Source organism: Ranitomeya imitator, chromosome 4 (assembly GCF_032444005.1).
Source record: "Ranitomeya imitator isolate aRanImi1 chromosome 4, aRanImi1.pri, whole genome shotgun sequence".
Taxonomy (NCBI): Eukaryota; Metazoa; Chordata; class Amphibia; order Anura; family Dendrobatidae; genus Ranitomeya; species Ranitomeya imitator.
The window spans coordinates 636,575,280-636,601,398 of NC_091285.1; the positions used below are offsets into that span (position 1 = coordinate 636,575,280).

The following is a 26,119-nucleotide window of genomic DNA, read 5'->3' on the forward strand; positions in this document are numbered from 1 at the left end:
TTTACGAAAATTAAATAAATTTCTCCAATATCACGTTTTAAGATGGAGTCCATTAAGTCGACGACTAAACTTTTTTTTCCCAGGTGTTACATGTTGGTACTGGATCTAATGATGCGTACTACCATCTACCAGTTTATAGGGATCACCAGAAGTTCCTCAGGATGGCGGTGTGGTTAGAAGATCAGGTTAGGCATTTTCAGTTCGTGGCAATGCCCATAGGCCTTTCCATGGCCCCAAGAATATTTACTAAAATTATTACTGAGGTAATGGCCCATGTCAGGGAAAAGGATACCCTTGTGGTACCCTACTTGGCTGATTTCTTAATAGTTGGGAATTCAATCTTCCAGTATAAGGCCCGTGTAAACGCTATAATATCGTCTCTGCAGGACCTCGGTTGGATGATCAACATAGAAAAGTCAAAACTAGAACCTTCCACGAGTCAAGTTTTCCTGGGTATTCTTCTAGACTCAAAAGTGCAAGCATGTTTTCTACCAGAAGACAAGAAAAAAAGGATTGTTCGCAAAGTCAAAGCAGTGAGGAAGAATCCGGAGCTAACTTTAAGAGACGCAATGTCCCTGCTAGGGTGTCATTGACATCATGTATACCGGCTATACAATGGGCTCAAGCTCATTACCAAGTACTACAGTCCGAAATCCTAGAAGCAGAAGGAAAGCTTCAAGGATATCTAGATAGGAGACTCAGGCTATCACCAGCCACTCTTTACGATCTAAGATGGTGGCTAGACATGCTATATCTGTCAAAAGGGGTTCAATGGAGTATCAAACCAGACAGAGTGGTCACGACCGATGCCAGCCCATTTGGTTGGGGGGCCCACATGGGGAAGATTCCAGCCCAGGGGCAATGGTCGGGTCTAGAATCCCTAAACTCTTCAAATTTAAAAGAACTCTCAGCGGTCAGATATGCGCTCCTTCACTTCCTACCATCCCTGAAGGGTTCACATGTACAGGTGCAGACCGACAATATGACAGTGGTGGCCTACCTCAAAAATCAAGGAGGGACAAGGTCGCAATCTTTAATGTTCACCGCGGCTCATATACTCACTTAGCCGAGGCTCACTTCCTTTCCCTCTCAGTGGTTCACATAAAGGGAGAGCACAATGTAAAAGCAGACTATCTCAGTCGGCCTTCCCTTCGGCAGGGGGAACGGTCTCTGGACCGACAGATATTCAAACAGATAGTCAGGCTCTGGGGGTTACCAGTCATAGATCTGTTTGCTACGAGGGAAAATAGGCAGGTCAGGGAGTTTGCATCACTCCGGGTAATAGACAGACCATGCATAGTAGATTCCCTACAAGTCCATTGGAGCTTTCCTCTAGCTTATGCGTTTTCCCCGATGTGTTTAATTCCTTTAGTTCTCAGGAAGATCAGGGAAGAGGGGGCAAGAATAATTCTAATTGCCCCCTTCTGGCCCAAGAGGCCTTGGTTCTCTCTTCTCAGAACAATGTCAGTGACCGATCCTTGGGTATTACCAGTGGTTCTGGAGCTCCTTTCTCAAGGTTCATTTCATCATCCCAATATGGAGAGTCTTCATTTGATGGTGTGGAACTTGAGAGGGAGTTATTAAGGCAAAGGGGTTTTTCGGAAGCTTTAATATCTACTTTGCTAAAAAGCAGGAAAGAGGTCACTACAAGAATTTATTCTAGGGTCTGGAAAAACTTTCTTACATTCTATCAGCAACCTCTGACGGACCATGTTCCAATTCCGGCCATTCTGGAATTCCTGCAGAAAGGTCGGGAGTTGGGTTTGGCAGTTAATACTCTTAGGGTCCAAGTGTCAGCCTTAGAAGCCCTGTATAATAGCAATGTGGCAGGGAATAGATGGATTTCTAGGTTTATTAAAGTAATTGAGCGTAGTAACCCAATTCATATTGCTAGATTGCCACCTTGAGACCTAAATTTAGTGCATGATGCGCTAACACAACCCCCTTTCGAGCCATTAGAATCTACTTCAATTAAAATTCTAACCCTAAAGACAGCTCTACTGTTAGCATTAACATCTGCTAGGAGGGATAGCGATATCCAAGCGTTATCAGTTGATCCTCCCTGTTATGATCCGGTGACCTTGGAGCAGCATGAAAACTCACTGGAGTAGGTGGTAACTATACTGACCGCAAATCCTGATCTTAACACCGCAACTAGAAGTAGCCGTGGGGTGTACCTAACAAACCCTAGACACCTCGTCACAGCCGGAGGACTAAATACCCCTATAGATGGAAATAGGAATTCTACCTTGCCTCAGAGCAGAACCCCAAAGGATAGGCAGCCCCCCACAAATATTGGCTGTGAGTAGGAGAGGAAAGACACACACAGGCAGAAAACAGGATTTAGCACAAGAGGCCACTCTAGCTAAAATAGGAAAGGATAGGACAGAGTACTGTGCGGTCAGTATTAAAACCCTTCCAAAAATATCCACAGCAGATTATACAAAAAATTCCTCCATCTAACTAAAGACGTGGAACGTATATCTGCAACTCCAGAGACTCTTACACTCAGAGCAGGAATACAATCAAAAAACAAGCACACAGCTTGTGTGCCATAGAAAAAGAAACAGACACTTATCTTTGCTGAATTGGCAGCTAAGCAGGAGAAGCCAGACAGAGGTCCAACACTTCCCAAGAAACATTGACAACTGGCAAGGACTAATGAGTCCTGCAAACCTAAATACCCCAGTCAGAATTGCAATCAACAGATACACCTGTCCAGGACTGCAGCCCATGGACAACTGCATTACCACCTACAACCACCGGAGGGAGCCCAAAAGCAGAATTCACAACACCTCCCTATTTAATGATCCTTCAGGACAAAATTGTCTTGAAACCAGATCCTGCATACTTACTAAAGGTAGCGTGTAGCGTCTAGGTCTCATAGGAGTCAGGAGATATATTTACCGACCTTTTATGATAATCCAGTTTCAGAGAAGGATAAAAGATGTCATACTCTTGATGTTAAAAGAGCAGTATTAGAGTATTTGGATAGAACAGAAAGCTGGAGGCAGAGTAGGGCTTTGTTTGTTTCTTTCCAGAATCGGAAGAAAGGTTCGAGTGTCACAAGAAGTTCTATCGCTAGATGGATCAGGGATGCGATATGTCTTGCCTATTCTGCCAAAGAGACACCACCAGAGGGCATCAGGGCACTCTCCACTCAGGCTATGGCATGATCCTGGGCAGAGAAGGCGGATGTTCCCATTGATATGATATGTAAGGCGGCAACATGGTCATCACCTTCCACCTTTTATAAGCACTATCGCCTTGATCTGCCAATTCCAGCCTACACTTTGGGCGTTCAGTTCTTGGTGCTGTGGTCCCTCCCAAATAAATAATCTTTGAAAGTCTCTCCTAGTGGGTGCTGTCGTGGCGATAGGAAAACCGGTTTTTACTTACCGGTAATAGGATTTTACAGAGTCCACGACAGCACCCATAAATTTCCCCCCGTATTTAATCACTAATTCTTGCACTCTATTGGAAGTTGTGCTTTGGAATCACTCTATAGAGGTGATGGTATTTAGTATTGTTTACGATATTTCTATCATGTACTGATTCATTGGCGGTATCCCTTGTACTCTGGAACAAAAACTGGAGAAGCGAGGGGGACCGCCCTTTTTAAACCTGTAGGTTCCTGTCCGGATGGTGGGCGGATGCCCTCTCTCGTAGTGGGTGCTGTCATGGACTCTAAATTTATCAAAAGTCCCAAAATGTTTGGCACACCTCAAAATCATACTCATAAACCAACAATCCCCAAACTATTATCAGGGAAAAAAGGCATGGACTAGATTTAAATTTTCAAATTTTTAAAACCAATTTCAATCGGTACATATCATTAAAATACACAAAACTACAGAAAACAAGGGTAAAGCTCACAGTACATATGGTTGGGAACAATAAATAAATAATACCGGGTAATGCAAACTACATGCAGCCATTAGAGACCCATCCATTACATCCTAAACTATGTTTATAAATAACCAGTTGTCTCATTATCTTCACTAGCGGCTTGTTTCAAAAAAAGTGCAAAATGCCTATAATAGCATGTGTGTTGCTGGACTACTTCATAGTTTAAAGCTGCACAATGCTTAATCAAATGGGGCCCAAACACCCTCCATATCCTGTTATAAACAAATGCAATTATCCAACACACAAAGCAACATTAGTGAGCTGACATGTGGGGTATAAATATACGTAAACTTACATGATCAGCTATCCCGATAAGTACTGTTCCACAACGACCCCTGACAGCGCCGTTTCGCCTGACTGGCTTCCTCAGATAGGGGGCATATGCATATGTATATGTACTGTGAGCTTTACCCTTGTTTTCTGTAGTTTTGTGTATTGTGTATATATGTATACTAGCTGTTTCCAGCCAGCTAACGCTCAGCACGCTGATTGCTATCCAATTAATGCTGCTGGTGATTAAACTAAAGCAAATAATGACAACATTCAATAGCGCTTACGCAGGTGGTAAATTAACTTAAAATGAAGTTAATAACAATAATAATCATTAAAATCTGAATAATACTAATAATACATTTTATTCACAGTGTAAAATCAAAAACAAACTGGATTCAGTAAGATGAGCGTTTTTTATTCATTCCAGCATCTAAACAAATTTCATAACGAAACATAAATTAAGTTAAAATTTCTCTGTAAACACAATTAAATGTATAGTCATTTTCGTCATTTTCAAAGATCTTTCCTTGACTTCTACCAGGTACAATTTGAACTGAAAGACCGTTACAACTTGTTACTCTAGAGAATGCAGTGTATAATTGACCATGTGTGAATACAGGATCAGGTAGGAGAACGCCAATCTTATCGAATGTTTGTCCTTGCGATTTTGTAATTGTCATGGAATAAGCCAGACGAAGTGGGAATTGTTTTCTTGTTAACTTAAACGGGATATCGCAATTTTTGCTAGTGTCCAAAGGTATTCTTGGAATGAGAACCTTTTGTCTACAATGCTCCCCAGAAAAAATACTGCAGTCGATGAGATTTGTGCCAAGAGTTTCTACAATTAATCAAGTACCATTGCACAGTCCTTTCTTTGGATTTAGATTGCGGAGTAGCATGACACAGCAGCCTTTCTTAAGGTTCAGCATATGAGGAGGGAGGCCCACAGGAGTTAGGGAATGTATAAATTCGACGGGGTACTGAGCTCTTTCTTCTTCTGTCTCACAGGATGAAATATTGTCGACACTGAAGGATGATTTAGTCTGACCTCTAAGCATGTTCAACACTTGTTCATTGACTGTCAGCGTGTCACAGTTTTTAGGACATAGTACTGCTCTGGAATCAAGATCAGCAGGAGTGAGAGAGTTCAGGTCATTCCCAAATATGCTCGTCACGACGTCATTAGTCAGAATGTCTTTGCCCAGCTTCACAAAATCCACCAGATTCCCATCTTCAACTCCTGATCCAACAGTTAGCAGCCACTCACAAAATTCAACCTCATCAGGATTGACTCGCAGGTTCCTGATTAATTTCAGTTCCTTGAAGGATTTCCAGACTGGACTGCTCTTGACACACGCCTCTACAATACTAACGCGATTTCCATGAAGTACAACTGGAGCTTGCTGACAAAAATCTCCTCCAACAACCATCGGGATCCCACCAATAGGTTCTTCATTGTGAAGAATACGTAAGCTTCTATCAACGGCATTGAAAAGATGAACATGAGACATTGAAATTTCATCCCATATAATGTTTAGTATCCCGAAGCTCTCGGCAGACTGAGGTTCCTTCTTTAATACTTGATACAGTTTTCTCATTCAAATGAATTTTAAATTCCAAATCCGGAGTGGACTGTTTTACCGCCTGTGTAAAACAAAAAAAAAAACTTCAATACAGATATCTATAATTTATATTTTTCAGTATTCTGTAATCGTAATTAAAATTACCTTTTAGTAATGTAGCAGCCAAACCGGTAGGAGCAACTGTTTTTACAATGCCACCATTCCCAAGTATAGTAGATGTCAAAGCCTTGTACACGAAAGTCTTTCCACAACCTCCTCCTGTACCAGATAAAAAAAAACATTTTTGTGATGTAGTTGGATTATTAAATGCATTCATGATTGTTTCAAAGGCGACTCATTGTTCTAAGTTCATTAGAAACTGCAGTTGTTCAGATTCTTGTTTCTCCCTTTCCACATTAACAATGTCACACATTTTATACGCATCTGATGGGGAAGGTATTCCACAACTTTTGCAATTTTTAGCAAACTGTCGTAAGTGGTCTTGGATATCGGCAAGTGTTTGCTGCTCGGCCATGTATTCGTTATGAGTGAGAAGGAAGTCTTCCATCATGTTATTTTTATATTATTTGTATAAATCAAGTCCACTTGTGATGTTGGCGTGGTTCAGGATTGCAGCAAATAGTTGTCGAAGCTCATTGGGCATTCTAAATAAAGATGTTTCTTCCATTGTTTTGTCCCACTCTGAATCGTCATGCAATAATCCCATGGCCTTTGCTGCCAGAATATACCGTATTTTTCCAACCATAAGACGCACTTTTTTTCCTCCAAATTTTGGAAGAAAGTGTGGGTGCGTCTTATGTAGCATGTGGGGAGGGGGGCAACAGTGAGTGGGATCGCACTGTTATGCCACTTCAGGATGTCCCTGCTGCCCAGAATCAGTGCTGGGGAAACCATGTGGTCCCGATGATTAAGTGCAGTGAATATTCATTAGCGGCTCCCCGCCCACCTATCAGCTGAGTGGTGAGCCAGGAGCAGCAAATGAATACTGCACTTAAGCAGGGACACACATGGCTTACCCAGCGCTGATTCCTGCAGCAGCTGGGGAGATCTGTGTGTCCGGGGGAGGAGGCAGCAGCAGCAGGGGCCAGAGGAGAGAGGAGATCGCTGCATACCTGCCTGCCATGCCTGGGCTGGAGCTGAGTGCTGTGCAGTGTGCACAAGAAGGACCTGTGATGATGGACCTGTGATGATGGACCTGTGATGATGTCAGAAGTGGGCGGGCTGGAGCATCACATGGCAGCACAGAGCCCTCCCTCTTCTTGACATCATCACAGGTCCTTCAGGCTCTCCACTAGAATCTGCAGCTTCCTCATAACCTGTGCTGTGGAAAGGAAACAAGAGGGAAGGCTCTGTGTGCAGTCATGGTGTGCTTTTACCTCACCACAGTGTGGCTGGCTGCCACAATTAAGAGGTTAGTCTTTACAAAACACAATAAAGCACTCTGCCACTCCTTTGGTGAACTATAACTCCCAGCATGTAAAGAAGCTGCGGAGACACTATCACGTGTTTCTCGACGCAAGCAGTGAATAGCCAGGCCTTTCCCCGGGAAGGAACAACCACGGGAAGGGCAGCATCCTATGAAGGAAAGCCACCTATGCCAAGCATGGTATCCATCCACAGACAGCTGTTTCGGGGTTTTTGCCCCTCATCAGTGTGGAGTAGGAATCTGGCTATTAGGAGCAGTGCCTAGTAAAAAGGCTATAAAGGCACAGATGATTGGCCTCGGGGATACCAAAACATCCAACACCGCGGAGACACCATCACGTGTTTCTCAACGCAGTGATTCCAGAACATCACAGATCGGATTTTAAAGCAGCACTCCAGTGTTATTTTGCAGTGCTGGAGTGGTGCTTTCAATATAAGCCCTGTGCCCCCATTCTTATACTCACCCTCCAGCATCTTCATATAGTACTGTACAGACACCACACTGGTCCCGCAGCTTCCAACATAATAACATACTATTATATATAATAACACCACATATAATAGTATGTTATTTATGTTATTAAATATTTTACCACATTTTTTTGCTTCAAATATTTTTTTTCCCTATTTTCCACCTCTAAAACCTGGGTGCGCCTAATAGTCCGGTGCGTTTTATAGTCCGAAAAACACGGTAAGTTTCATATGTGTGTCCTTCCACTGTTCTCAGATCTTCGAATGTTGTAGCACCTGTAAACAACATAAAGAAAATAATTAAAAATGATAAAAAGTGAGGATGATCTAATAACGTACAATTGGATGAATATGACTTACCCTTGACATGCATCAGGAGTAGGCGCAGGGAAAGTCATTCCATATCTTGTGGAGAGACAGAGTACATTCTTGGAAGTTTCTTGTCAGCACCTCTTTTTCTTATCTTCCAAAACTTAATTGTCCAGACATAATGGTAGGGTATTTCACAATATAAATACTGACGTGCTGATGGATCAGTTTGGTTTAGAACGAACCATTTCATAAGTTTTGTGCCATCGCGCTGAGCTTTTTCCACAGAAAGCTGCTCTGTTCCATCCTCAAAGTAAACTGATTGTTGGAAAGGTAGGTGTACTGGAAGTCTTTCTACAGCATGGGAACGTGCAGACATCTCAAATTTTGCTTCAGGGGATGCCAAATATCGTGTGTCGATGTAAGTCTTAATCTCATCCTAGTGGTAGGTGCCGGTGTTGCTGACTTCGTTCACTTGAACAATGGCTGCATCATGTCCTTTGTACATGTACTTGAAAATATATTTGACGGTCTGGATGGAAGAGCAGATTTCCACATTTATGTGTGCGCTGTATTTCTGAGAGAGGTAGGGGTTGTATGGTACAACCCAGCGGCTGTCAACTTCCACATCCCTAATCTTGAGTTTAATGCTATCTTTTCGTCTGCGGTATACTGGATAACCATCCACATTAATATTTGTTTCTGCGCTGAAGTCTTTGGGAAACTTTTTGGAACATGTCCGGATTCCTTTTACATCTTCCATACACGGTGAATTTCTATTGTGTTCTCCACAAGGCCCATGAATCATGCAGCTGGTGACATCGTAAAGCTGCTTGTTAATATCCGGGTCAGGAATTTCTGCACAAACAGCATTGTCACAATCGATAGCTTCTTGAAACTTGCTTTACTGCTGGCATGATGGTACTCATGGTAGCGCTCACCTTTTCTTCTCCCGACAATCATTCTTCCAAAAGTCCCAAATGGTCTGAAGGGAGCTTCATCAGAGAAAGTTACTTAGTAGGAAGAACAGGAATTGGACTGTAGAAAAGAAAAGAGCACATGACAACTGCAGGCCACATGCTGTTGTGAGCAGCCTGCATTGCCTATCATGGAAGCAACGCCGACAGACATTTCTCCCATCGAGCACATCTGGGAAGTCATTGGTCGACAGTTGCAAAAGGAGCTGCCAGCAGAGGATCTTGATGATTTGCTCCAGTACATTCAGCATGGCAGAACATTCCTCAGACTACCAATAATAACCTCCCTGATAGCAGAGGTGTGTGAGGCCGGCGTCACACTTGCGAGTTTTACGGACGTAAGAGCGCAGAAACTACGTCCGTAAAACTCGCAAAACATACGGCATAATTATTCTCTATGCCCCTGCTCCTATCTGCCGTATTTTACTGATCAGTGTTATACGGCTTTCTACGGCCGTAGAAAATCGCAGCAGTACTGCGCAAGAAATACGCCAATGAAAGTCTATGGCAGCCTGAAAAATACGGATCACACACGGACCAGCAGTGTCACTTGCGAGAAATACGCAGCGGTGTTAGCGAGAAAAGCCGGTAATTCATTGCGGTGTACAGTAAAATCACACTGACAGCTTCCAGTAGAATAGGTAGAATAAATGTGTACACATAGAATAGGTATATATATTTATATATGTCAGTGAGACACATATATGTATATATATTAATATTTCTTCCAGCGCTAGATAGCTTTAAAGCCGGTAATTCAATTGCCGGCTTTTGCTCTCTCCTTCCTAAACCCGACATGATTTGAGACATGGTTTACAAACAGTAAACCATGTCTTCTCTCCCTTTTTTTTGCATATTCCACACTACTAATGTTAGTAGTGTGTATATGCAAAATTTGGCCGTTCTATCTACTAAATTAAAGGGTTAAATGGCGGAAAAAATTGGCGTGGGCTCCCACGCAATTTTCTCCACCAGAGTAGTAAAGCCAGTGACTGAGGGCAGATATTAATAGCCTGGAGAGGGTCCACAGTTATTGCCCCCCCCCCCCCCTGGCTAAAAACACCTGCCCCCAGCCACCCCAGAAAAGGCACATCTGGAAGATGCGCCTATTCTGGCACTTGGCCACTCTCTTCCCATTCCCGTGTAGCGGTGGGATATGGGGTAATGAAGGGTTAATGCCACCTTGCTATTGTAAGGTGACATTAAGCCAAATTAATAATGGAGAGGTGTCAATTATGACACCTATCCATTATTAATCCAACACTAGTAAAGGGTTAAAAACAAACAAACACATTATTAAAAATTATTTTAATGAAATAAAAACAAAGGTTGTTGTAATATTTTATTGAACGCCCAATCCAGTCACTGAAGACCCTCGTTCTGTAAAAAAAACAACAACAAAAAACCCAACAATATCCTTACCTTCCGCAGATCTGTAAAGTCCAACGATGTAAATCCATCTGAAGGGGTTAAAATATTTTGCAGCAAGGAGTTCTGCTAATGCAGCGATGCTCCTTGCTGCAAAACCCCGGAGAATGAAGGTAAAGTAGGTCAATGAGCTATATTTACCTTTATTTGCGGTGAGGCGCCCTCTGCTGGTTGTTCCTAGATCGTGGGAACTTTCCTAGAAAGCTCCCAGGCTCGAGTTCATAAGAGGCGCCCTCTGCTGGTTGTCCTCATATGAACTCGAGCCTGGGAGCTTTCTAGGAAAGTTCCCACGATCTAGGAACAGCCAGCAGAGGGCGCCTCACTGCAAATGAAGGTAAATATAGGTCATTGACCTACTTTACCTTCATTCTCCGGGGTTTTGCAGCAAGGAGCATCGCTGCATTAGCAGAACTCCTTGCTGCAAATTATTTTAACCCCTTCAGATGGATTTACATCGTTGGACTTTACAGATCTGCGGAAGGTAAGGATATTGTTGGTTTATTATGCTATTTTTGTTACAGAACGAGGGTCTTCAGTGATTGGATTGGGCGTTCAATAAAATATCACAACAACCTTTGTTTTTATTTCATTAAAATAATTTTTAATAATGTGTTTGTGTATTTTTGTAACCCTTTACTAGTATTGGATTAATAATGGATAGGTGTCATAATTGACGCCTCTCCTTTATTAATTTGGCTTAATGTCACCTTACAATAGCAAGGTGGCATTAACCCTTCATTACCCCATATCCCACCGCTACATGGGAATGGGAAGAGAGTGGCCAAGTGCCAGAATAGGCGCATCTTCCAGATGTGCCTTTTCTGGGGTGGCTGGGGCAGATGTTTTTAGCCGGGGGGGGGGGGGGGGGGCAATAACCGTGGACCCTCTCCAGGCTATTAATATCTGCCCTCAGTCACTGGCTTTACTACTCTGGCGGAGAAAATTGCGCGGGAGCCCACACCAATTTTTTCCGCCATTTAACCCTTTAATTTAGTAGATAGAACGGCCAAATTTTGCATATACACACTACTAACATTAGTAGTGTGGAATATGCAAAAAAAAATGGAGAGAAGACATGGTTTACTGTATGTAAACCATGTCTCATATCATGTCGGGTTTAGGAAGGAGAAAGAAAAAGCCGGTAATTGAATTACCGGCTTTAAACCTATCTAGCGCTGTTTGAAGTTAAAATATATATACATATATGTGTCTAATGACATATATATATATATAGACAGTATATAAATATATATATATATTTTTTTAACACATGGATCCCTTGTATAGCCGTATGTCGGTTTTGCAAGCCTGCGAGAAAACCACGCAGTACGGATGCCATACGGATTACATACGGAGGATGCCATGCGCAAAATACGCTGACACACCCTGCCTACGGAAGAGCTACGGACCACTATTTTCGGGACTTTTCAGCGTATTACGGCCGTAATATACGGACCGTATTGTTTTACGCTGTGTGTGACGTCGGCCTAAGTGTGAGGATTTCTACACGTGGGGCTCATCCTGGATACTGATGATACAAGATGTTTTAAAATTGTTTCCATTATTTCATCATTTGCATACCATTAACATGCCCATCCATATTTCCACAGTTTTTCATTCTTGGGGTTGCAATTTCAAAGTTGAAAAGTTTATGTGACGCTGTACTGTACATTTATCTAGTATATGCAATACAGCAGTATTTTGATCCAAGCAGTGAATAAAGACCTTTGGAAATTGGAGAAAGCCAAGTTGGTTTTTATAGTACCGGATGCCATAGGAAGCAGGAGGAGGCGGCGCCGGGTGTGGAATAGAGCTGGACTAAAAAAGAGTTGTGATCTACCATAGCCATTACATATCAATTCAAACTCTGATTTCTTCGTAGTGGAGGAACTGGCTGAAAGGGCGCAGACAGATGGCCCTATAACTTGTGAGAGAATCAGTTTAGGGTGTGAAAACCTGTTGACAGAATCCACTTAAATACATTAAAGGTTGTCTTGGAAGAAAAAAACATGACACCTGACACAGCAATCTACTATATACTGTAATTGTCTAAGGGTCACTTCCGTCTTTATGTCTGTCTGTCACGGATATTCATTGGTCGCGGCCTCTGTCTGTCATGGAATCCAAGTCGCTGATTGGTCTCGCCAGCTGCCTGTCATGGCTGCCGCGACCAATCAGCGACGGCCATAGTCCGATTAGTCCCTCCCCTGCAGTCAGTGCCCGGCGCCCGCTCCATACTCCCCGCAGTCACCGCTCACACAGGGTTAATGCCAGCGGTAACGGACCGCGTTATGCCGCGGGTAACTCACTCCATTACCGCCGCTATTAACCCTCTGTGACCAAGTTTTACTATTGATGCTGCCTACGCGGCGTCAATAGTAAAAACATCTAATGTTAAAAATAATTTAAAAAAATAAAAAATCATTATATACTCACCTTTCGCGATGCTCCGGTGACCGCTCCATGCAAGCGGCAGATTCCGCTGCCAAGGATGGTATGGGAGAAGGACCTGCCATGACGTCACGGTCATGTGACCGCGACATCATCACAGGCCCTTCGCGCCTGCGCGAGAAGGACCTGCCATGACGTCACGGTCATGTGACCGAACTACAAGGGGCCCTCGGAAGGTGAGTATATGTTTATTTTTTAACCTGTGACATACATGGCTGGGCAATATACTACGTAGCTGGGCAATATAATACGTGACTGGGCAACATACTACGTGGCTCTGTGCTGTATACTACGTCGCTGTGCAATATACTACGTCGCTGTGCAATATACTACGTGGCTCTGTGCTGTATACTACGTCACTGGGCAATATACTACGTCACTGGGCACTATACTACGTTACTGGGCAATATATTACGTGGCTGGGCAATATACTACGTGGCTGGGCAATTTACTACGTGACTGGGCAATTTACTACATGACTGGGCAATATACTACGTGACTGAGCAATATACTACGTCACTGGGCAATATACTACGTGGCTGGGCAATATACTATGTGACTGGGCAATATACTACGTCACTGGGCAATATACTACGTGGCTGGGCAATATACTACGTGGCTGGGCAATATACTACGTGACTGGGCAATATACTACGTGACTGGGCAATATACTACGTCACTGGGCAATATACTACGTGGCTGGGCAATATACGTCACTGGGCAATATACTACGTGACTGGGCAATTTACTACGTGACTGGGCAATATACTACGTGACTGGGCAATATACTACGTCACTGGGCAATATACTACGTGGCTGGGCAATATACTACGTGACTGGGCAATATACTACGTCACTGGGCAATATACTACGTGGCTGGGCAATATACTACGTGGCTGGGCAATATACTACGTGACTGGGCAATATACTACGTGACTGGGCAATATACTACGTCACTGGGCAATATACTACGTGGCTGTGCAATATACGTCACTGGGCAATATACTACGTGACTGGGCAATATACTACGTGACTGGGCAATATACTACGTGGCTGGGCAATATACTACATCACTGGGCAATATACTACGTGGCTGGGCAATATACTACGTGGCTGGGCAATATACTACGCACTGGGCAATATACTACGTGGCTGGGCAATATATGTCACTGGGCAATATACTACGTGGCTGGGCAATATACTACGTGACTGGGCAATACACTACGTGGCTGGGCAATATACTACGTGGCTGGGCAATATACTACGTGGTTGGGCAATATACTACGTGGGCTGTGCAATATACTACGTGGCTGGGCAATATACTACGTGGACATGCATATTCTAGAATATCCGATGCGTTAGAATCTGGCCACCATCTAGTGTTGATATAACAATATAAAGGCTAAGGCTGATATGGCTATAAATGTAAAAACCAAAAATGGTAAACTGGGTTCCCACTGCCCGCAGACAGATAGGAGCAGTAATGAAGATCTGCCCGGAGGTCGGCGCTCATAGCAAGTGAGCATTTCTGCTACACACAGGCAATCTGATCATCGCCTGTGTGTAGTAGAGAAGATCAAAGTACTGCAGCTTCTAGTCTCCCATGGACACTATTGAAGCATGCAAAAAAAAAAGTTTATAAAAATATTAAAAAAGTTAAAAAAAATATAAAAGTTCAAATTACCCCCCCTTCACCCCATTTAAAACTAAAACAATAGAAATATACATATATTTAGTATCGCCGTGTTTACAATCACCAGATCTATCAATATAAAAAAAGGAATTAACCTGATTGTTAAACGGCGTAACGAGAAAAAATTCAAAACGCCAGAATAATTTTTTTTTTAGTCACCGCGACATTGCAATAACGGGCGATCAAAAGATTGTATCTGCACCAAAATGAGATCAATAAAAACATCAGCTTGGAGCACAAAAAATAAGCCCTCACCAAGCCCCAGATCACTAAAAATGGAGACGCTACAGGTCTCGGAAAGTGGCGCCTTTTTTATAACCAAACTTTGGATTTTTTTTTTTCACCGCTTAAAAAAGAACCTAGACATGTTTGGTGTCTATGACCTCGTAATGACCTGGAGAATCATAAGGACAGGTCAGTTTTAGCATTTAGTGAACATAGTAAAAAAAAAAAGAAAAAAAAAGAAAGAAAGAAAAAACAACTGTGGAATTGCACTTGGAATTTTTTTCCCCTTTTCCAGTACAAGATATGTTAAAACCAATGGTGTTGTTCAAAAGTACAACTGATCCCGCAAAAAACAAGCCCTCACATGGCAATATTGACGTAAAAATAAAAAATAAAAAGTTACGGCTCTAGGAAGCAAAAAATGAAACTGCAAAATGCCTCTAGTCGTGAAGGGGTTAATGAACATATGTCTACAAATGGATGATTTGTCATACGCTGATGTGTAGGTGCCAGACGGCCATTTTCCAGAGATTGAACACGTGCCTATTATTAGTCTGTGGGGGCTGTTGACACATAGATGTGGGGTATTTTTGAGTGTCTGCAAAAAAACAAACAGATATGTCAATTTTTTTTTTTATCCGCATCACTGGTCAAATTCATCCATTGAAATCAATGGTTCTGTGAAAATATGGACGGACCAATGTTATTTATTGGGGCTGTTCAGATAACCATGTGAAATAAATGGCAGCGTGCACCAGTCTGTATTTCCAGATGACACTCGCCTATCTAAGTCTATGGGTGCACAAAAAAAATCTGATTAACTACACATCATCCATATAGATATAGGATCCGATTTTAATGGAAACGTCGCAATTATCAATTCAGGAAACTGTATTTGGTCTTGTAAACTTTCTTTTCTGCCGATGCATAGAAGTTGACACTATGTGGACAATAAAAAAAAAATCAGCAGTTTTCTTTCTGGACGAAAATTGGACACTATATTTTTTTTTTATACACTAGTGTGAACTTAGACCAATAAGTAGAACTGAGATTTTTTTATTTTTTTTGCAAAAAACGAAAACACTGAAGGTAAAAATGGACGCACGGTTCCAAAACTGATAAAAATCAGGTCAAACGATGAAAAACTGAGGCAGAAAAAAAAAGTGATTCCACATTGTTTTTTTTTCATACAAATTTAGGCTATGTGCACACGTTCAGGTTTTTTCGCGGTAAAAACGCAATAAAAACTCATTTTAAACGCATACATTATGCATCCTATCATTTAGAATGCATTCTGCATGTTTTGAGCACATGATGCGTTTTTTTTCCTCAAAAAAAAAACGCATCGCGGTAAAAAAAAAAGCAGCATGTTCATTAATTTTGCGGAATTTCTGCGTTTTTCCCGCTGTTCTATGCATTTGGGAGAAAACACACAAAAAAACGCGAAAAAAACTGCATGCGGATTTCTGGCAGAAATGTCCGGTTTTTGTCAGGAAAATTTCTGCAAGGAATCCTGACGCGTGCACATAGCCGCACCAGCAAAGTCTCATGCACACAGCTTGACTTTATTTTCCTGACAGGTGTGGAAACCTGCAGCGTCACTTCGGCTACGTTCACATTAGCGTTTTGCGGGGCTGCGTCATGCGCCCCTATATTTAACATGGGGGCGCATGGACATGCGTTGTCGTGTGTTTTGTGACGCATGCGTCTTTTTTGGCGCAAGCGTCATGGCGCACAGGACGCAGCAAGTTGCATTTTTTTTGCGTCCAAAATCATGCCAAAAAAGGACGCATGCGTCACAAAATGATGCGTTTTGCATGCGTTCTTGTTTGCGTTGTGTCGCCGACGCAGCACCGCACAACACAAATGTGAACGTAGCCTTCCTTCAGCGTTTTTTCACCCATAGGAAACAATGGGTAGGTGCAAAAACGCAGCAAGAAAGTTTTTGCTGCGTTTTTGGTGCAAAACCCATCCTGATTTGTTGGCGGGTCAGTAAACTTTATGAGCATGCATAAGGGACAACAGAAACACCGCAATAACACCCTGCAGCAGAAAACTGTGCCAAATCCCGCTTTTTTTTTTTTATAGTAGCAGCTTCTAAGTTTTACCTGCAGGAAAAAAAAACCCCGGAAAACGCACTATTTGAACATAGCTTTGGCTCACAAGCAGCATTTTATGGGGAGGTGTTTTTTAGGGCGGGAAAATGGTCCATTTTGACACAAAACGTGTAAATGATGCTGCAGGTGCCACGTTTGGAACATTGGGCCGCTTCACATTCACTGTTTCATGGTGTAAAGTCCAATACACGAGCGGCACCAATGTGACACACTACACCGTGACTGACTCCTGAACTGTGGCGGCGCTCCGGCACATTGCACGTTAGCCACGCCCACTGCCTTGCCTCCTTCAACATGGCGACGTGCCCAAGTCGGCGTCGCTGGTGACGTCACTTTCTTGCGCCCAGTCTGTGTTCTCCTCCAGCTCCCCCCCTCCTTGTCTCCGGACGGATCGTCTTGTACCGGAGCCGCTCTTAAAGGGGCAATGCAGCGAGAGCGAGACCCGACACCCGGCCGGGGGGGTAAGACGCCGGGTTGTAGAGCGGGAGGAGGTACAAGAAGGGGTAAAACTGCTACTTTACCAGCTGTCACTAGGGGGAGGGCGACGGAATTGTGCGGGGCAGCAGGGCAAGTGTATAACCCGAGCTGCCTGCATGTGTGCCCTCACTGATCACTGGCACAGGGGGCAGATGTGCAGAGCGGGCACTGGTCCTGAGCCTGGCACTTATTAATGTGGGGTGATGATGAGGGTGATAGTTGTGTCCGTGCGAGCGCTCCTACCCATCACCAGTACAGGGACGGTGCTGGCAGTTATGGGGGAAAAATTGGGAATTTTGTAAAAAAATATATATATTTAAAAAAAACAAAAAAAAAAACAACAATTATTTTGACAGTTGTACTTTTGCAAAGTTTGTTGTGAGAGGTGCGGTGGTCCCATGTGGCCGTGTAGCGGGGTGCGTAGTACGGTCTAGCAGAATGCTGACACCTGTAGTATCATGGAGACCTGTTGGGATCTGTGCAGTAAAAGCATCAATGATCTCCGGTGTCATGCCGTCTAATTTCAGACGCTACGGAGTCGCCCGCCAGGGCCGTGGGGTACCCAGTACCGGGTCCTGAGTTCACAGGGGGATGTCACGGTGGCGACCCGGTCCGTGGCGCCCATGTAAAAGGGAGATTGAATATAGTTTATGTTCGTGACGCCACCTGTGGTATTCGGTCAGTGGTGACCGACGCTGCTTTAAGGGGTCCACTGGGGTGATGTTATGGCAGCTAGATGGTATACCTTCCCACAGGTGAAGTGTGTCCCCAGGGCTCCCGGTGTGTAGATGCAAGATGGTGAGTGGTGCAGTAAAGAACGAGGACACAGGTTTGCAGTCTCTTTACCTGGTTTACTGAAGACTTCAGGCAACCACAGTCCAGGGCACCAGATCACAGGGTAGGCAGGGTCCGTCCGGCTTGGAAGCAAATCCAGAGTCCCCTTTACCAGATGGAGTTAAAAGCCTTCCTCTAGCGCGGTGGTGTTGTAGTCCCTTACTGCCTATGGCTTCAGAGAAGGTTCTCACAGTTCTTCTCTCTGTCCCCCATATAGGATAGGACAATACCTGCATGACAGGTAACTCAAGCCTTTTTACAGGGACTCTAGCACGCCCCGGGCTCTATGTGTTACTGTGTCTCAGGTGTGTGTGGCAGACAGGTAACTTACAATTCAGCTGTCCTGCCGATCTCTGATGTAAGTCTTAGAGTCCCTTACAACCTCGGTGTTCCGGCTACTGGTTATCTGCGCTTTGCCAGGGAGACATTCTGCCCGCTGCTGTCTTTCCCTTCGTGTCCTTGCCTCGCTGTCCTTCACTCTCACTGAACGATGTTCTTTCCTTCTGTATGTCTCTTTCTCCAGGGGCTGTAGTACTTCAGACTACACGGCCCCTTCAGCCTTCTGACACTCTGTCGGCCTGCTCCCTTCTGTGTCTCTGACAATCTGACATCTCCTTCCCTCCAAACCACTATATACAGTGGGGCAAAAAAGTATTTAGTCAGTCAGCAATAGTGCAAGTTCCACCACTTAAAAATATGAGAGGCGTCTGTAATTTACATCATAGGTAGACCTCAACTATGGGAGACAAACTGAGAAAAAAAAATCCAGAAAATCACCTTGTCTGTTTTTTTATCATTTTTTTTGCATTTTATGGTGGAAAATAAGTATTTGGTCAGAAACAAACAATCAAGATTTCTGGCTCTCACAGACCTGTAACTTCTTCTTTAAGAGTCTCCTCTTTCCTCCACTCATTACCTGTAGTAATGGCACCTGTTTAAACTTGTTATCAGTATAAAAAGACACCTGTGCACACCCTCAAACAGTCTGACTCCAAACTCCACTATGGTGAAGACCAAAGAGCTGTCAAAGGACACCAGAAACAAAATTGTAGCCCTGCACCAGGCTGGGAAGACTGAATCTGCAATAGCCAACCAGCTTGGAGTGAAGAAATCAACAGTGGGAGCAATAATTAGAAAATGGAAGACATACAAGACCACTGATAATCTCCCTCGATCTGGGGCTCCACGCAAAATCCCACCCCGTGGGGTCAGAATGATCACAAGAACGGTGAGCAAAAATCCCAGAACCACGCGGGGGGACCTAGTGAATGAACTGCAGAGAGCTGGGACCAATGTAACAAGGCCTACCATAAGTAACACACTACGCCACCATGGACTCAGATCCTGCAGTGCCAGACGTGTCCCACTGCTTAAGCCAGTACATGTCCGGGCCTGTCTGAAGTTTGCTAGAGAGCATTTGGATGATCCAGAGGAGTTTTGGGAGAATGTCCTATGGTCTGATGAAACCAAACTGGAACTGTTTGGTAGAAACACAACTTGTCGTGTTTGGAGGAAAAAGAATACTGAGTTGCATCCATCAAACACCATACCTACTGTAAAGCATGGTGGTGGAAACATCATGCTTTGGGGCTGTTTCTCTGCAAAGGGGCCAGGACGACTGATCCGGGTACATGAAAGAATGAATGGGGCCATGTATCGTGAGATTTTGAGTGCAAACCTCCATCCATCAGCAAGGGCATTGAAGATGAAACGTGGCTGGGTCTTTCAACATGACAACGATCCAAAGCACACCGCCAGGGCAACGAAGGAGTGGCTTCGTAAGAAGCATTTCAAGGTCCTGGAGTGGCCTAGCCAGTCTCCAGATCTCAACCTTATAGAAAACCTTTGGAGGGAGTTGAAAGTCCTTGTTGCCAAGCGAAAAGCCAAAAACATCACTGCTCTAGAGGAGATCTGCATGGAGGAATGGGCCAACATACCAACAACAGTGTGTGGCAACCTTGTGAAGACTTACAGAAAACGTTTGACCTCTGTCATTGCCAACAAAGGATATATTACAAAGTATTGAGGTGAAATTTTGTTTCTGACCAAATACTTATTTTCCAACATAATATGCAAATAAAATGTTAAAAAAAACAGACAAGGTGATTTTCTGGATTTTTTTTTCTGTTTGTCTCCCATAGTTGAGGTCTACCTATGATGTAAATTACAGACGCCTCTCATCTTTTTAAGTGGTGGAACTTGCACTATTGCTGACTGACTAAATACTTTTTTGCCCCACTGTATATATCACCTAGGAATAGGATCAAAAGCTCCCCCTCGTGGCCTGGAGTGTGAACATGTTGTGTGTATGGTGGTTACCTGATAAAAGATATCCTTCATCGCTTCCAAACATAACATCACTCTCCCCGTGAAGAAAGCAATGCTACTGTGACGACCAGGACCCTGGGGCGCCACACTACTATAATGCAGTCATATAGTGCCACCAAAATTATTCACCCCCCACATGTTCAGTATTTTACCTCAGTATTTTACCTCGGTATGTGTAAGCCAAAACCAGGCGGGGGTGATAAATACAGAAGTGGTGACGTGTTTCTTTCTATTATACTTTTCCTCTGATTTTGGCTTACAAATACTGAGGTAAAAACTCATCAAAAATTCAACGTGGCCTACGATATCTCCTCTACTGACCCAAGAAAAGTCATATAAATCAGCCACAGCCATTTTAGGCTAAGTTGAAGCTGCATCTGTACCCGGCTGCCAAAAACTTCCGTTTTCCAAGTAGAAGATGCTTCAGGAATTGCTCTTTTTCACTGGAGTTTTGTAAACCATGAAGCGTTTTTTTTTTCCTTCAGTTTTTAGGTAGTTTTGCGAGCACTTTGTAAATTCCCCTCCTTCCCTCTGACGTTTTGGCATTTTTAGCTTTTTTTCCAACTTTTTATTTGGTATCTTTTTGCAGGCATTTTCTGCACATCTTTTGAATCCATTAAAAGGGGCTGTCCAGGTCTGGCACGGAGAGTGACTGCAGGCCTGTGGATCCTCACAGCGCGCAGGGTGCACTCTGTCAAGATTATCCGGGAGCAGGCTATTATGTTACCACAAGTATGCAACATGCATCCTCCAAGCCACATTCCAAACAGACATGCACGGCCTCGCTCAATACAAGTGAAATGGGCGAGGCCGGACAAGTCTAGTTGGAATGTGGCCGGATGTATGTACATCACATACTTGCAGCCACATGACCACCCACTACGGGCACCAGAAAGGCTGTGTGTGCACGTTGCTGATTTTTTGCGTTTTTTTTTCGCGATAAAAACACTATAAAACCGCAAAAAAACAGCATACAATATGCATCATTTAGAATGAATTACACATGTTTTGTGCACATGATGCCTTTTTTTCCACAAAAAAGAACGCATCGCGGTAAAAAAAGCAGCATGTTCATTAATTTTGCAGTTTTTTTTTGCGGATTTCCCACTGAAAATGCATTGGGAAATGTCCAGAAAAAAATGCATCAAAAACGCGCAAAAAACGCATGCAGATTTCTTGCAGAAAATTTCAGGTTTTTCTCAGGAATTTTCTGCAAGAAATCCTGAACGTGTGCACATAGCCAAAATTCGGACAGTGCGCACTATGAGGATTCACAAGTCTGCTTAGCGTGATTGCAGACTAATCATGTCAGACCTGGACATCACTTTAATAAGTCAAGAAAACACTAAAGTATGTTGAAGTAAAAACATTGGGAAAACACACACAAAAAAAGAATTGTACCTTCTTTTAAAGCCAAAAGTGTTTAAAAGATGTTCAAAGACAGAAAAATATGAACAGCATGTCATTTTCCCATACAAATTGACAGGACCATTCTTTTGATCACTTTTTTTTTTTTTTAGAGCTTTCTCCACTATTTTATTATTTTTTAAAGCAAACCTGCATAAAAAAAATGGTGAAAAAGGTGCAGTGGGCAAATACCCATATGGTTTTGTTCTGAGGAGCAATGAAACAAGCCTGGAACTTTCTTGGTCTAAAGATCAGCAGTATATCTGGGGGGAGGAAAAATGAAGCATATGCTGAGAAAAAACATCCTGCCTACAGTGATGCATGGTGGTGCCTTCCTACAGTGAAGCATTGCGGTGGCTCGGTGAAGCACGGCAGTGGCTCAGTGATGGCTATAGTGAAGCACGGCAGTGGCTCAGTGATGGCTATAGTGAAGCACGGTGGTGGCTTGGTGATGGCTATAGTGAAGCACGGTGGTGGCTTGGTGATGATCGGGACTGATTTGCTTCTGGCACTGAAAACCTGCATGTGGAGGTGAAAATGGATTCAACCAAGGATCAGAAAATCCTAGAAAAAGTTGAAGTTTCACCTTTTGCTGCCAATATTTTTCCCCTTCCTTTCTAATTTTTAAAGGGAACCTGCTCAGCTATAAGATGCGGCCACTGACTTTCAGGGCTTATCTACAGCATTCTTTAAAGCTGTATATCTGCCCCCGGTCCGACCTGCAAGTGAAGAAAAATAAGTTATATTATACTCACCCGGGGGGGTGGTCCTGTGAAAGAAGTGATGAAGAAGCAGGAGGGCGGCGTTGCAAGAAGATGGGAAGCGCCGGTCCCGGACCTGTGACACCCATCGGACCGGACTTCCCCCCTCTTGTTTTTTTTTCCATTTGCGGGCCCTAGCATTAATTTTCAGTTGTCCCAGAGCTGGTGGGTGGAAAGTAGCTAATATGATGTCTTCCATACACCGCACAAACAGACATGAACGACTCCTGCCTCTGTAGCACGTTCAGCAGCAGCAGTATATAGGACATTGTACACCAGTACTGAGCAGTGTAGATGTGACTCCAGCACTGGGTTAAGAAACTTTTATTAGAAAGCAACAGTATCATCTGTCTGTGTCTCTCTCTTTAACTCTATGCTCCTCACCCCTTTTCCACAGACTTCAATAGGCAGCTGTAATCTGATCCCTCAGTGAGCTTACGCCTGTATATTTTATAATCGCTGCTCATTCAGACGTCCAGTGTTCCTGGAGTTCTCTTCCTGTTTTTCACAGACAAATGGGCCTGTTCACATGGCCAATGATTGTTTTTTTTGTGGACCGAATGCAAAATCCCAGAGGCAAGTGTTAGATGAAAATTGGCAATGCAAGTCTATGGGTCCATGGAAATATTGTTTTGGACGGACTGCTAGATAGAAGATGTAGAAACTTTTTTTGTTTGTTTCTTAGTGTCGAGCGTTGTCCGAATGTCATCAGAAAAACCGATGACGCTACAGCAAACCTGTGCACAAAATCACGGATTAAACTAGGCCCATTCTTATGGTACATGGGGAAAAAAAGGGACGTCTGCATGAGCCCTTAAACTGATTTAATTTTTTTTTCTGAGTGATGAGAAGGTGAGGGAGGAGAAAAAGTGGAGAAAATGATTTCCTCTGATAGGATATATTTTTTTGATCGATTATTGATGTATCAAAGCAAAGCCACAAAAAGAACCACAGTGCAGTAGTCCAAACTAAACAAATAATTCAAATTTTATTAGTATTCCAAAGATCACTGACAGAAAAATGGGCTAAAATTGGCAACAAACCGCATGATATAGGGCAAGGGAAATAGGGCAGTAATCCTGCTACGTATATATCTAGTCCATGGTAGTAACTGTATCTACCTAACCAATCCATGTGATACTCAGTCATAGCAACAATAAATATATGTATATAGATAGATCATGGTGCCGTCACACGGAAATGAACCATACAAAGTACATCAATATACATTACAGATATAAGGACTACATACCAAGTGAAAGTGCACAGGATGCCACGCCATCTCCCACCCACCCCGACGCGCGTTTCGGAAATATTCCTTCCTCAGGGGGCGTGCCATGACAAGTAGAGGTGTTGCCAATTTTAGCCCATTTTTCTGTCAGTGATCTTTGGAATACTAATAAAATTTGAATAATTTATTTCGTTTGGACTACTGCACTGTGGTTCTTTTTGTGGTTTTGCTTTGTCAATATACACAGTGGGTCCGATACTGTTCCATCATATAGGCTACATGTATATATTATTTAACTCTAATTATAATTATTAGATGATTGGAATCTTGCTTCGATTATTGATGTATGTAAATTTGTATTCAAACAGCAGTGATCACTTAATTGCCCCTTCTTCTAACGCTCCTTTTGACTGATTTTCAAAGCCATGTAAAAAAAAAAAAACGTATGGCGACTTTTACTCCCATGTATGGTGTCACTTTTATTTTGCACGTAGATTTTTGTAGCCCTATAAAGAAATCTATGGAAAAATACCAGAAAATATACAATACTTACCAAAAATGCTACAAACAAACAAAAAAAGCCCCCCAAAGCAAATGAATAGAGACTTTTAGAATATTTTACTGTAGAAATTGGGGGAGGGGAACAAAGTCATCAGGCTGCAGCACACTGGAAAACGCCAAATGAAAAGCGTCATAATCCTGTGTAATCAGCTTAAAAGGGTTTTCCGTAAATTAAAGGGAACCTGACAGCTGATACATGATGATTTCAGCCATGCATGGTTAACTCTCAAACGCCAGCAGCATTTCAGAAAAAAAGCATACTTTTTAAAAGCCACCGGAGACGGATCGGACAGGCGGGTCCCCAGTGGCTTCTGCGGGTCTCCAGTGGCTTCTGCTTGCCCACTACCAGTGACTGACAGGTCTGCTCCTGCATTAGTGTATAGGGAGCAACTCTTATTAGAAAGCAACAGCATCATCTGTCTGTGTCTCTCTCTGTCTTTCACTCTGTTCTCCCCACCCCTTTCCATTGACTTTAATAGGCACTCCAGGGTAGCAGGCGGGGAGAAACCGCCAGGGACTCATCTGTCTGACTAGTCTCCCGCGTGGCTCAGTCCCCGGCGGCTCTATGTCTCGCTCTGTAATGCTGCAGTGATTCAGAGTCAATCATACCTGCCTGAGATCCTCCAACCACTGCCTGATATGTGCTGCCCGTTGATCGAGCAGCGTGTATCCGCTGTCAGGTTCCCTTGTAAGCTCTACGATGTATAATACACAGTTTTGTTTCTTTCTAACATGCGTTCAGTGAATAAGTGCGTTTTCAGTTCCGTCTACTGACCGCAGCCATTAAATGACTGCCGGCCCGCGATATAAAAGTCGTTTTATGGTCTGTTTAGACAGGCAAAACCACAATTCTGTTGGAACAGAACAATTGTTAAAGGGTTTTTGCCAAACTCTTGACAAATCTCTGCAGTCCTGTAGATTGCTGACTCTTGACAGTGTGCAAAGTGCACACTGTCAGGATTTCCTTGTATTCCCATAGCGGGCTGTCCCAAGTATGAAGTGTGCCGACTAGATTCTCACCCATTCTATTAACCGGACATTGAGAGAAGCAGGTGAGAATCTAATCGGCACGTGACCACTACTCTGCAAATCACATACCCACAGTCAAGTGACGGCCATCGCGAGGCTTGCACACTGTCAAGAGTCAGCCACCTGCGGTCATATAGAGCTTTGTCAAGAGTCCAGAAAATTCTTTTAATACAATTGATCACAGGACATGTGCTGCCGAGAATACTTATTTTAATGATAGCATGAACAGTCCAATCGTTTTACTTGTTATATGATTGACAAGTCAGTAATCACCAAAAGTGCCCCCTTTACTAAGACCCCATTGGTAAAGACCAATAACTGAGCTAGGGACGTAACCCTAATGGGTGGAGGGGATATAGGTGTACCAGAGCCTTGGAACATTATTAACGACCCATGACAGTTGGGTGCCATTTTGAAGATTTTTGGATTGGGACTCAAAAGCTTCAAGTTAAGCCATTGGAACGAAGGGCAATACTGCATAGGGGATGAGGTTTTTTGGGAAAAAAAAACAATTATTCTAATTTAATACCAAGCTTTCAATGTGTACTTATTATATGTGTGAGGATGGCTGTTCGTAAATGAGTTGTCTGGCTTGTGGTGGAATGAGGCACTGTCGCTTTGTGATGGCCG

At 43.3% G+C, this 26,119-nt stretch overlaps 1 protein-coding gene across 5 annotated transcripts in view; it reads left to right on the plus strand.

Annotated features, from left to right (window-relative positions):
* The first annotated feature begins 17,211 nt into the window (after nt 1-17,211).
* The window catches only part of WIZ (WIZ zinc finger), a 100,153-nt gene continuing 91,245 nt past the window's right edge, over nt 17,212-26,119 (plus strand). For all 5 annotated transcript variants that reach the window (XM_069766822.1, XM_069766826.1, XM_069766825.1 and 2 more), the window contains exon 1: nt 17,212-17,322. The gene's annotated coding sequence lies outside the window, so the exon portion shown is untranslated. The remainder of the gene's footprint in view (nt 17,323-26,119) is intronic.